General features: G+C 55.5%; 1 protein-coding gene across 6 annotated transcripts in view; it reads right to left on the bottom strand.

The window, feature by feature from the left end:
• TBL1X (transducin beta like 1 X-linked) overlaps positions 1–10,118 on the bottom strand; it is a 281,546-nt gene extending 271,428 nt beyond the window's left edge. Inside the window, exon 1 of one of the 6 annotated variants that reach the window (XM_004466286.5) lies at positions 9,274–10,118. The gene's annotated coding sequence lies outside the window, so the exon portion shown is untranslated. Of the gene's footprint in view, positions 1–5,821; positions 6,751–7,193; positions 7,251–7,738; positions 7,831–9,273 lie in introns of those variants that run through there. The other 5 variants (XM_012528189.4, XM_058291403.2, XM_058291404.2 and 2 more) reach the window with 5 other exon arrangements.
• Between the last annotated feature and the right edge of the window lie 3,230 nt (positions 10,119–13,348).

Genomic DNA, 13,348 nt, shown 5'->3' with positions numbered 1-13,348 from the left:
CAAAATGTGAAAAGCTGGTAGATCTGAGTACTGGACTTTGGTGGTATGTTGGAATTTCCTGTATGGATTACATATTACTTTTGCAACTGCCTTACAAGTTTGAAATTATTTCAAAATAAGTTTAAAAAAAGAAAATGGCACCACATAGAGTAAGCGCTTTTTTTTTTTTGTTCAAATTCCCACCCATCAGGTAGTCTAAATGAGCAGAAAATCCCGTAGAACTAACAAATCTGGAAGGTGGCACTGGTCCAAACCCCAGTAACAATAGGTAGGTCGATTATAGAACCGAATGGAGCCATCCGGGAAGACGACAGATGGCCTTCTCTACCCTTGCTCCAAAGCGGACAGGGTGGGAACCCAGTGTGCAGTAGACTCAAAAAAAACCTTTCCAACCAGAAGAGCTGGACAGGCGGCCCGGCTCGGGAAGGCCTCACTTCCCAGGGGTCTCTGTCTTCCAGCCGGGGGTGCTGGCAAGTGTTCCAGAAAAGGAGCTCGGTGCTAACTGTTTGCGGGTCAGAGTCTAGATTCAAGGCTCAAGGGAAGAAAGCCAACAGAACCCCTGTGTATTCTTCTAAACATTCCAGCTACATCTACGACAATGGGAAAAATGACAGGAATTTAAGGCAGACGCTCTCTTCAAAAATAAACACTGTGCATTTTGAGAGGTCTCAAAAGGATGGGAACTCCAACACACCCAAGTACTCCAGGGAGGCAACAGCCCAACGCGCCTTCTGAATTTTTACCTAAAATAGGCCACTAACTTATCGATGTTCGCCTTGCCTATTTTAATCACGGGAAAAACAACCGTCTCGGAATAGGACAAAAAATAACTTTGAGCTCATGTAAAACCACCATAATCCTTAACCTGCCTTAAGTAATGTCACTTTTCCAAATTAAAATCTTCCCACAGGAGTCAGGGAGAAGCCTTGCCATCTGCTCAGGCGATCCTTTACTCTCCACGCAAGGAAGGAAATGGACACGTTGAGCCATTTCATAGGTTACCAAACCACCAGGACACGGACTCTTCTCGAGAATGCGGCATTTCTTACGACAGCATGGAAAGCAAAGCTGTAGCTCAGAATCCAGCACCGGTTAGCAATCAGGGGAAAGGCGTGATGTGCGGATTCTTTCCTAACAAACCAAGGAACAACTTGGTACTCACCTAGCCTAATTCATATTCACATTAGCCCCTTGGAAAAACTGCAGTACCTCCTAGTGTATGTATCATGTTTTTAAAACTAAAGACAATCCTGTAACCTTCTGGTACAAGTTACATGTTAAGTGTTTTCCTGCAGTACCCTCAGGAAAGGTTAAGGAAACACATGCTAAAAAAACATCAAAATGCCCTCTTCTCAACTAACTGGGCGGCAAGAATTAAAAGTGTAGAAGAAGAGTATACCTACGGCGACCCCAGCCAAAGAGCCCACCTCTTTCACTGAGGTCTCCCACAAACACTGTGGCATGCTGAGATTTTCTTTTGCTGGCTTTGGATCCTCCCTCCAGGGCAAAATTTCCTGGTCTGAGGAAACCCCACTTGCCCATGTGGGAGAAGGCGCCAAGTTCCCGCGTCGTCAGGTAGAAGGCGCCGGGCCATGTGGTAAAAAGTGATTACCCGGGGGAGGGGCAATCCGTGGCTGAGCGCCTGCTTCCCCTGCAGGAGGTCCTGGGTCCTGGGTCCAGTCTCCAGTACTTCCGTCCTGGTCAGATGGGGGTGCCCCAGGCTAGGGGTAGGGGTGGCTGTGAAGGGGAGGGCTCTGCAGGGATCCTGATGTGTCACAATGCATAAAACGACACCAAAAGGAAAGAATCACCAAGTTGGCCAAAGGCGCACTTTAAAAGTCAAGCTAAACAGGCCCGTGTATGGGTACTCGTGTATACATTCAGTATGTGAGCGGTTACGCACACCCATATAATTATCACGCCTAAAACTTAACCTACGAGGGCGGAAAGGAATGGTAAGAAAAGTAAACAGCTGCTGGAAACCGTAACTGATAAGGACACCTTTTTAAACCCAAACTATCTCCAAGCGCCCCAGCTATCCTACCTCCTCGAATGCGCCCAGTCTGAAGAGGACATTTGACCAACTCCCTCGCTCCAGAAGAAAACTGAAGGGGGAAGGCCATCAACTGCCCCAAGATGAGCTGGCTGCCAAGCCACACGTCCTGCAGCTGTGCCGGCCGCTCCGGGGCCCGCAGCCCCGACGCGCAGGATGTGAGGGTGGTACGGGGCTCTGCACGCCCCAGGCGCACGGCGGGGCCCAGCTCGCGCCCTTTTCCTATGGCCCGTGGAAGGACTTCGACACGTAAACGCAGGTCGGCGCCCTGGCCGCTCTGCCAGTGCCCTGGCCGCTCTGCCAGTGCCAGGGGCTGGCACCACTTCCAGGAGCCTGCCGGCAGCACACACGCTTCCTGCACCCCTGGCGTCTCCGGGCGGCGCTGGGGGGTGGTGGGATAACCTCGGGAAAGCCACCAAATTCCAGCTGAGGCCCACGTTTCACTGGGTAAACATTTCCTGAGTGTTCTTTGGGTTTTATTATTAGTATTATTCCTCAAGGCAAATAAATACCAAAATCACCAGGATGTGCAGTCACGGCAACGAGACCAACAGAAGGCGGCGGTTAAGGTGCGCGCAGGGCGGGCTGCCCCAGGGGGCTACGATCCTCTTGCTGAGGCCTGAGGCAGGGTTTATGCGCCTGCAACCACCCCTGCCCTGCCCCACGCTTCCTGGTCCTGTGTCTAACTGGTCTTCAAAGCCCATGCCCTCCCCACCTGCTCCACCAAGACCCCGGTCGTCTCCATCAGATGCAGCTGTAATTTGATTCCTGACGCATCCCCAAAACTGTGTGTGCCCTGAGAACTCCAGATCTTGAGACAAGGGATGTGCCCTGAGAACTCCAGATCTTGAGACAAGGGATGGATAGATGGATAAAGCTATAGATACAGAGAGAAACATACAGATTCTTGGCATCTCCTCATCCCCCATTCCTTGTCCCAAACAGGTCCCAGTTTCCCCAAGCCTGGCACCACTGATCCTGGGGCCAGGTGATTCTCTGCCGCCGGGGTCCTGTGCACTGGACTCCACCCACTGGGTGCCTGGAGCCGCCACAGCCCTGCCCGGCTTGGCCCACCAAAGGTCTCGGGACATGGCGCTGTGCCGTGAGCTGGGGAAGGGGCACTGCCCCTGCTGGGAACCACTAGCTGATAGCCAAGGCGATTCCACAGCTAGCTGCTGAGAAGACGATTCCAACCAACAGCCCCCTTCTCCACCTCCCATTGCCAGGACCACCTCTTGTCCTCCACCCATCAGGCCCACCCTCCTCTCTCTGCCTTCCAAGGACAAACTTAGCAAGCAACTTCCTCTGTAAAGTATGAATGTCTTCTCCTCTGTTTTAACTTTAAACTTGCTCCAGTGCCCCTTTGGGATGGTTTCCGATTCCCTTCCAGAACCTTCCAACGCGCAGCAAGCCCTCAGCAAATACTTGACGGCAATGAAAACGCCCAGGATGGCTGGCGGGAGGCTGCGGGCCCGCCGGCACGGGTCATCTCCCGTCGCGTCCCGGACGGGCAGGGGGCGAGTTCCCTGGTGACCGCTTTCTGCCCTCAGGACGTGAAGCACGTTTTCTCAGACGCGGCCCTCTTCCGCCTCCGTAAGCAAGCGGGCTTCGGCAGGCCCTCCTCACATCCAGCTTTTATTCTTATTCTGGTGGGCTTCACGTCCCCCACTTTGGCTGGGGCGTCCGTGTGGCCGGGCCTGGAGGAAGGACAGAGAGAAGGGGGAAGGAGGACAGCACCCAAGGGGAGGAAAGGGCAAACAGCCTGGCATCCAAGAGGGCCCTGCTGCCCCCACCCTGGAAACTGTTACAGCAAAAAAAGTTTATCCTTCCGACTTCAAAAAAAACAAAAAAGGAGGTTTACAACATTACCCCTAGTCTTGCTTCCTGATTCAAACTATTTTTCAAATGTGCTCCCTGATGAAAGATTAACAGCCTGTTAGAGGTGGCGGCTTTTTTTCAAATGGGAAATAAGGGCCAACGTGAAGTATGAGGCGCGCGGCAGGGACCACCCCACCTCACCCCGCGCAGCAGTGTTGATTAACATCCAGGCGCACAGCTCAGCGCGGCAGGGCCACGCGGGCAACACACGGGCTTGCGTGCAAAACCCGGGACTCCTGACACCCACAGAGGAAACCGGAAGGGGGCAGCCCTTTGGCTTAGGGCTTCACCCGCCAGAGGTGACCAGATGCTCGGGACCCCTTTTTCGGGGGGGCCTGGCCTCCCTCTGCCACGACCCCTGGAGGGGAAGTGTTGGTTAAAGGAATGGAAAAGTCGAAGGGCGACACATTAGCCGGAGACCTGTGAGCAAGAAAAAGCTGCGGCAGAGGGACCTGGGAAGCCCCCACTGACCAACACCGAGTCGAGCTTTTCCCCCCACCTCGTTGACAAATAGAGTTTCTATTCCACTCCTCTAAAGGGCACAAAGCTCAGTGCCAAGCCAACCCCAAGGCCTAAAAGCGACATGCTGAATCTGGGAGGGGGCGTACAGGAAACAACGCCCTTTCAGCAGCCCCCTCCCCTTTTCAGGCTTTGACTCTTTTGAAGTCTCTTGGACAGATTCCTTAGCCTTTTAAGAGGAACAATTGTGTCCTCAAGGGATTGAACTGTAATCAAGCCACCCAGCGCCAGCACGGTTTTAAAACTCAGATCCAGCTTGGCTCGCAACAGCCCACCTGCAGACACAGAGGTGCCACTTGGGCTTTGCAGCCGAATAAGTCAACCCCGGAATGTGCACTGCCACCTGCTCCGGCAGGTGCCACCTGCCGCCAGTGCCACCGGTTTTCAGATTGGGAAACTGAGACACAGAGAAGCTAACGGCCTTGCCCAGAGTTACACAAGCACTGGGGCGCGGGGGGCGGACCCCGGCTTGGAGCTTCAGCTTTGTGACTCTAGAGTGACGCAGAGTGCCTCCTCCATCAGGGACAAGAGCTGTCAATTCACTGAAATCACCTTCCTGGGCAAACGTCTGGCTGGATTGGGTCTATTCTTTTAAAAAGTCCATATGTAAATTATTTCAAACTTTTTTGCAACTTCTCTTGGTCCCCTCTCCCCCCACCCCCCGCAAAAAAAAAAAAAGGTATACTAACTCTCTTTCCTATTGTCATATTGTTTAATTTGCAAGAACTATAGAACTCTCCAATGAAATAAAATGGTCAGCTCTGCGCTGAAATATGGCAGCCATCGGCCACCTGTGGCTACTGAGCACCCAAAACATAGCTTGAGCCAGAAGACAGAATTTTTATCAAGTTAAATAGACACGTGTCTCCAGGGGCTACAAGACAGCACTGTTGTAGAAAACAATCTCTCTGCCATCGTGACACTTGTCTACACGTGTATACCAATTTCAACGTGGACAGAGATGTATTTTATCATGTGTGTATATAATTTATATATCTTTTGCTCCAAATGGGAAAATGTGCACTGGGTAGACAGAAGACTCACCAAACTTAAGAGCACTGCTTTGGGACTCAAAATCCCGTTCCAACCCTCCCTCCAGCTCGCATTAGCATGCCTTTCCGTTGCAGGGTTGTGAGTGGGGAGAAGAGGTACCCACGGGGTGTTAATTAAGTGCCTGTAAAATCCTCTCAGCACAGGGCATTCGAGCCACCTAAAGACAATTATCCTAACCCCAGGTCACAACTAAAATTTAGAGAAAGCTTTCTCACTTTCAAAAAGACTGATACACTAACGCCCCTTTCAGTTTTGCACTTCCCTTGGAGTATCTCCCCTTCATTTTTATCAACACAGAAAAGGAGTCCAGAAACCCACCAGCTGGGAGGTAACTGTCCACCCCACGGTGGTGAGCGCTTTCACTACCGCAGGTCAAATGGGGTCAAGAAGGCTGCTCTTCTGGCCGGACACTGCCAACTCCATGGGCTGCCCGAGAACCTGAAGGCTTCCCGCGCCTCTTCCGCGCTATGGAGCAGGTGCGAATCCTCCCAACAGCCGAGCCCGGCAGGTGAAGGCGGCCATCACACAGACGAGAAAACGGAAGCTCTGCTAGCAGGGTGGGATTTGAAACCAGGTCACGCCAAAGCCCCCCACCGTGATGCCTACATGGTCTCTCAGGATGTGCAGACTTTCAGCAGGGAGGCTGAGAGGCCACCCGGAGAAATTTCTCAGCGCTCTTTCACAGGGACTGTTGATAGCTCCTGGACTGAAGGAGCCCTGGAGGATAAAAAGTCTAGCACCTAAGGACCATGGGGACACGCCCCGCTGCTGAGAGGGGCGCCCCCTCCCCGCCTGGCTCCCCTGCACCTAGCAGAGTGCCTGGCAGCTAGCAGCAACTCGCCACATTTCTGAATGACTATTTACCCATTATGAGAGAGAAAAAAACATTTCCTTTAAGGCGCTGTCCTATAGGAACCAGAGCTATGGCCATTACTGAGGAACACACCAGGTTCTGAGACCTTCAGGCTCAGGCACTTCCAAGTTGTCACTTGGGGGGGGGGTTGGGGGGCACACCACCCAAACGGTCCTACCTGTCCACAGGCGTGCGCTCACCTGAGCCGCGGCGCCCCCACCCCGCCCTGCTGCAGGGGCCCTCCCCTCAGGTCCAGTGAGGACCTCCAACTTCCACCCTGTGCAAACCGTCCAAGGGGGCGGTTTTCCCCGGAAATCGCGGCCCATTTGAGAAACTCATCGTCGTCTCCAAAGTGAGCGCGTCATCCTCAAGTCCGAACCGATCACTCTCCACCGACTCTTCCCCCCTCAAGCGCACCTCCTCCGCATGGACTAGGAAACTTTTCCCTCCGGCGCCGGCCTCCCCGGCCTGGCCTGGCCTGGCCTGGCCTGGCCTCCCCTCCCCCTCCCCCCTCCCCCCGCGGGTTAGAGCTCTGCCCTCCCCTTCCAGGTGCAGGCCGCAGCCGGGCAGCGGGGCTTGGACACCTCCCGGGCCCCGCGCCGCACCCGCGGCTGCCCCGCAGGACGGGGTGGGCTCCAGGGGCCTCGGGCCTCCGCGCACCCAGCCGGCTGCCTCGCCAACACTCGACGAGAAACCCCTGGGCCTCCAACTTTGTGGAGCGCAGCGCAGCGGGCGGGCCGTGGCGGGGAGGGGGTCCCGCCTGGGCCCCGCGCGTGAAGCTCAGCCCGCCCCTGGCCCCGCGCGGGCGGACCCCCGGCGCCCCCACTTGTCACCTACCCAGCGACGCCGGCTCCCGTGCGGGGGGGGGGGGGGCCCGCGGCCCTGGAGACACCCCTCCCCCCGGCCGCAACAGGTCGGCACCGCCCGCGGGCCGGGGGCCACGTCGCGGGGCTCGGGGCGGCGGCCTGGACTTCCTTGACAGTTTCCCGGGCCCCGGGCCGCCCCCCTCCCCCGGGTCCCTGCCCGCCAGCCCCGCGCCCCGGACTAAAGGGCGCCCCCCACCGGGGGAGAGGGGCCCCGGCCGCCCGCCGCGGGGTGGCCCGGGGCCCCGGGGCCGGCAGACAAAGGGGCGCGGGGGGCCCGGGCGCGCCTCCAAACTTCCCGGGCGCCCCCTCCCCAAAGCCGAGCCCCCGCCTCCGCGCCCCGGCGCCTCGGGGAGCGGCCGGGGCGCACGCTCCAGCCTCCAGGCACCCGCGGGGACAGCGGGGACAGCGGGGACAGCGGGGGCCCCCCCCCCACCCCCCGCGGCGGGCGGACCCCGCGGCGCCCCCGGCCCGCCGAGTTGGCGCCCCCCGCCCGCGCCGCGGCCGCCCCGCACTCACCTCGCCCGGAGCCGCGCAACTTGTGGCGGCGCCGCCGCGCCGGCCCGCTCGCCGCTCCCCGCGGCCGCCAGTCCCCGCGCCCCGGCGTCCGCGGCCGAGGAGGGCCCGGCGCCCCGGAGCCGCCGCGCGCCGCCCCCGGGCCGCCCCCGCCGCCGCGAGTCCCCGAGAGGCGCGGGCGCTGGAAAGTTTCGGGCGCGGAATGGCGGCCGGAGGGCGCTGCGGCGCGGGCGGCGGCGGGCGGCGGGCGGCGGGCGGGCGGGGGCGCGGCGGCTCCCGGCCCCAAGGGGGGGGGCGGGCGGAGGGCGGGCCGGCGGGGCGCGGGCGGCGACCTGGGCACCAGCCCCCAGCGCGCCCACCTGGCCCGGCCCGGCCCGGGCCGCCCCCCGCCCGCTCCCCCTCCCCGCGGCCCAGCCGCCCCTCCCCCCATCCCAGGGGCGCCCCTCCCCCCCGGCAGGGGGCCCGCGGCCCTAGTCTCCCAGCTCCCCCACACCCACCCCCCAACTCTCCCCCACACTTCCCAGCTCTCCCCCACACCCTCCAGCTCTCCCCCACCCCCCCTCACCCCCACACCCCAGCTCTGCCCCACACTCCCCAGTTCTCCCCCACCCCCACTCACCCCCACACACCCCCAGCTCATCCCCACCCCCACTCACCCCCACACCCCAACTCTCCCCCACATCCCAGACTGGGGAAGGGGAGCCTGAGCCTCTCCCCCCCGCCGCACCCTGTCCCTAGCGCCCACCTCCTGGGGTCACGAGGGGAGCCCGGGCCCCCCGCTGTCCTGGGGGGAGGGCAGCCGGAACCCCAGGGAGGGTCACCCTCCAACCCCTCAGAATCCAGCCACCTGGCTGACCCTGCGGGACCCCCCCCCCCCCGCCCCCAACCAGCCTGAGTGTGCCGACACCCCGATCATCGATTCCCTGGCCCCAAAAAAAGCCGGGGGCTGTGGTGGAGCCTCGACCTTGGCAAACACCCCTCGGGGTGAGCCAAAACGCTGGGGAGAGGCTCGGGCGCCGGGATGGGGGGCCCGGGGGGCTCCGGGGCCTGAGGGTGGGCCCTGCGCCCCTGAACCCCACCCCATCCCCCACCCGGCCCCGCCGGGCGTCGCGCGCTGGGGAGTGTTTTGTGGTTTCGGAGCTGGCTCGGCCCGGTCCTGGTGCACCCCAGTCCCGACGGGCCTGCCGCCCCTCCGCTCTGCGGACCACTGTCGGCCTGGACAGGTGCCCCCCAACCCCTGGGAGGCGGGCGCAGGAGCCTTCCTAACTGTTGCGCCCTGCCTGCGGTCTACACCGCGCTTCCTGCTCGGGGCCCTGGACACTCTGGCAACTTCACGGATAGCCTCACTTGCTCCTTTCTGGAAACACTAGACCATTTGTTGTTCTGTTGCTGGGGTGGCGGGTGAGTTTTCAGGGCTGGTCCTCCGTCAAAAAGGCGGGCCTCCACTCACCCCGCAAAATACTGCTGTAAAAAGTCGGTGATGTCCAACACTGTTGCTACAGCATTATTAGAGCACATCAATAAAAATACACACTTACACGGTCTCCATAATTGTGAATCAGCAGAATGGATTGTCTTACTATGTACCGGCTGCCATTCAAGGCCCCCCAAAAGGCCTGGGGGGGGGGGCCCTCCCTGGAGCCTGCCCTCCGTTGCTCCGGGTTCCCTGGGCTCGTGCAGATGCTGAGATATCCCAGGCAATCGAAACAGCGAGGGCGCAACCGAAAGCCCCAGCCACATCCTGATGCAACCCTCCCCAGATTCCACGTGCTTCCCTGCCCCCACCGCCGGCTGCGAGCGCGGCGTTTTTTCCGCCTGTAGGGTCACATTGCGGTTGATTGATTCTCCTTTCGCCTTGCTCAGTCATTCAGATTTGGAAAGTAAATAACAAGTTGACATCATTACAGCTCGCGGCTTTACGGGGACGCGGCCGGGCTACCGCACACTCCCGAGAAGCCGCGCAGCCCAATCGGCCCTCTGGCTTGCCAGCCCTCCTGGTCGTTAGCTGCTGGGAGATTTCACACCGAACTGGGTAAAAAGCCTCTCTTTAGGTTTCCATTACCTTGCAGGTGCCAATCCTTTAAATTATGGGAACGCGGTGGAAATCCTCGCTGCAAACCGGGGCCAGGTGTGGCCAGGTTTTATAGCCAGCCTGGGCTGACAATGCAACGGAGCTCAGGATCCATCTTGGCTGTTAGATAATGCCCCAATGATTGCAACGTTCTTTCTTCATCTAAGGAAGGAATCAATTCCTCTTATCCTAGACTCCTCGTACCCCCGAGGAACGTCAGAAGACCTAAGACTGGAAAAGGCAGCCCTACATTTATCAAATACCACAGAAATCCTCTCTGCCATGCTAGGTGGGTGGTAAATTAGACTCTTTTGTTTCATCTGTTTTGCAGTTTTTTGAAACCAGCAGTCCTCTCGGGTGGGAGAGAACAAGAGAAAAAAAGTACAGCAGAAAAGGCAGGCTACTCTCACGTGGGGGGGAGGGGCGAGCAGCCCTGACTGCCACAGGTACCCATTGCACCAGACTTAGAATCCAGATAATTACCTTCCCTTGCTGAGGGGAGGGAGGGAGGAAGGAATACAAGAATCTGCACACAACAAATACAAGCATTCCCTCTAAAGAGTCTCCCCAAAGTTAAATAAAGGCAGTAGGGACCCACACAAATAGCTTCACCTGGTCTTTGATAAAGGAGAAAAGGCAACTCAATGGAAAAAGCAGTCTTTTCAACAACTGAATTCTAGAACAATTGGATATATTAAAAAAAAAAAAAAAGACACACACCTTACACCTCTCACAAAAAATTACCTCAAAATGGATCATGGACCTAAATGTAAAACAAAACTATAAAACTTCTAGCAGATAACTTAGGGGGAAATCTAGGTGAACTTGGTTTTGGTGATGAGTTTTTTGATACAACATCAAAAGCATGAGACAAGAAAGAAATAAAATTGATAAATTGGGCTTCATGAAAATGAAAAACTTCTGCCCTGTGAAAGAAAAGGTAAAGACAAGTCACCGACTAAGAGGAAATCTTTGCAAAACGCAGGACTGATAAAGGACTTGTGTCCAAAACAGCCAATGGACTTTCAAAACTCAGGGAAAAAAACAACCCAATGGCAAAGTGTACCAGACACTACACCAAAGCAGAATGCAGCTGGCAAATAAGCATATGAAAAGATGCTCAGCAGCATATGTCTTTGGGGAATTGCAAATTAAAGCAAAAATGAGATGCCACTATACACCTATCAGAGTGGCTGAACTGCCAAAAACTGACCATAGCAGATGTTGACGGAGGCTGTGGAGCAACAGGAATTCTCACTTACTGCTAGTGGAAACAGAAAATAGCACAGCCACTTTGGACATAGCCTGGTGGTCTCTTACAAAGCTAAAAATAGGCTTAACATACAATAGAGCAATCAAGCTCCTAGGCATTTACCCAATTAAGATGAAAACTTTTGTCCACACAAAAACCTGTACACAAATGTTTTTAGTGGCTTTTATTCATAACTGGAAGCAACCAAGATAGTTTTCCATAGGTGAATGGATAACAAATCTGTGGTACATCCATAAAATAGAATATAATTCAGTGTTAAAAATAAGCTATCAAACCATAAAAAGACATTGGGGAAACTTAAATGCATCCTGCTACATGAAAGAAACCAGTCTGAAAAAGCTATATATTGGATCATTCCTTAAAGGACATCCAGAAAAAAAACAAAACTATAAAGACAGCCAAAAGATCAGTGGATGTCAGGGTGTTAGGGAGAAGTGGAAAAGGGCAAATAAGTGAAGCAAAGAGGATTTTTAGAGTGGTGAAACTATTCTGTTTGATGCCATAATGATGGAAACATGCCATAAGCATTTGTCAAAGCCACAGAACCATCCAACATCTCATAGTCTGTACAATCTCACCTAATTGAAGATTAAACCTAAATGTAAATGAAGGACATTCAGTAAAAATAATGATGAATAAGTATTGGTCCATCAATTGCCACACTATTGCAAGATGTTAATAAAACAGGAAACGGGGATGGGGGAGTGGTATATGGGAACTCGCTCTACTTTCTGCGCAAGTTTTCCTTAAATCTAAAACTGTTTAAATAAAGTCTAGTAGTTAATTTTTAAAAATAAAGACGGCAGGAAAACAGCCCTTATGTATGAAATTTCTCGTGAGACGTGCTGTCTGGTTTTCATTGGCTCCCACATCTAATTCTTGCACCCTCCCTAGTCCCATGATTTTCAGAGACTCCTGACGCATGGCCAGTATTTATTTCCATGACTGGCCGGGTCAGAAAGCCCTGATCTTCCAAAAATTGCCCCAAACCTCCAGGATCCACTTGCTTTGCTGTGAAATTGTCATCTTAATGTCTGCCTCTTTCCTACTCCATTTTACCAACCAGGAGGACCCTAAGATCCCTGGCCCACTTACCAAGTCTATGGCCAGTTACTTACCAGTTATGGCCATTCCAGAGGGTCAGAGGTCAGAGGGTGCAAATGGGTGGCCAGGTGCAAACGCCAAGAGCAAAGCTAAGTCGGATGTTGCTTTAAGAGGCATAGGTACTCACCACTCGTGGCACCTAAAGGCCCTTGCAATATAAGTAAATTATTCATGTCTGTTTCCTGGCCTGATTTCACATGGGCAGCACGGGAAGTGTCTTTCAGCCACCTCCAGAAGTGTGTGTAGGCTGAATGCAAGTACAGTCTTGCTCTCCCAAGATATTTCAGGGGAGGGCATGCTAGAAGCAGCAGTGATCTTTCCTCTAGGCTTACTGGAAAAAGCTTGGAGGAAGCTCCCACCACCAGCCTGCTTTAGCAACCGGGAAGGGGAACTTGCTTTCCAGCTTCACTTCCAACCTCTGGCCTTTCTTCTCTTTGGAATTTTCCCTCTAACTTTCTTTGGAGAGACTGGAAGCAAAAGTATGCAGGAGGTTCCATCCCAAGGAGGGAAGGAGAGAGGGAGGGCCTAGTTGGAGAAGTAAGCAGAGAGAAAGGGGAGAGACCATTGCTCTCAGGGCAGCAGAGTGGGCGAGTGGAAACCCTGTGGGCCTTCCCTCATCCTGGGTGGGCACCCACTTGCTGCAAAAGTGAGCTGTTGGGAAGCGGACATCGCTCACCTGATAGAGCATCTGCCTACCATATGGAGGGTTCAGGGTTCACACCCAGGGCCTCCTGACCCGTGTGCAGCTGGCCCACACGCAGTGCTGATGCGCGCAAGGAGTGCCCTGCCACGCTGGGGTGTCCCCCATGTAGGGGAGCCCCAGTAGCAAGGAGTGTGCCCCACAAGGAGAGCCGCCCGCGTGAATAAAGTGCAGCCTGCCCAGGAACGGTGCCGCACACAGGGAGAGCTGACGCAACAAGATGATGCAACAAAAAGAAACACAGATTCCATTGCAGCTGACAGCAACAGAAGCGGACAAAGAAGACGCAGCAAATAGACACAGAGAACAGACAACTGGGGCGGGGGGAAAGGGGAGAAAAACAAATAAATAAATAAATCTTCTTCTAAAAAAGTGAGTTGTTGTTCCACTTTCCTCTTTTAGAACATCTCGTCACTTGCATACTGCAAATACCCTGCGTTTGACTCGGGGGGGTTCCTGGGCAGT

The sequence above is a fragment of the Dasypus novemcinctus genome, chromosome X (assembly GCF_030445035.2).
Source record: "Dasypus novemcinctus isolate mDasNov1 chromosome X, mDasNov1.1.hap2, whole genome shotgun sequence".
Lineage (NCBI taxonomy): Eukaryota > Metazoa > Chordata > Mammalia > Cingulata > Dasypodidae > Dasypus > Dasypus novemcinctus.
The sequence above is the reverse complement of the archived record's forward strand: the minus strand, read 5'-3'. Positions and strand labels throughout refer to the sequence as shown.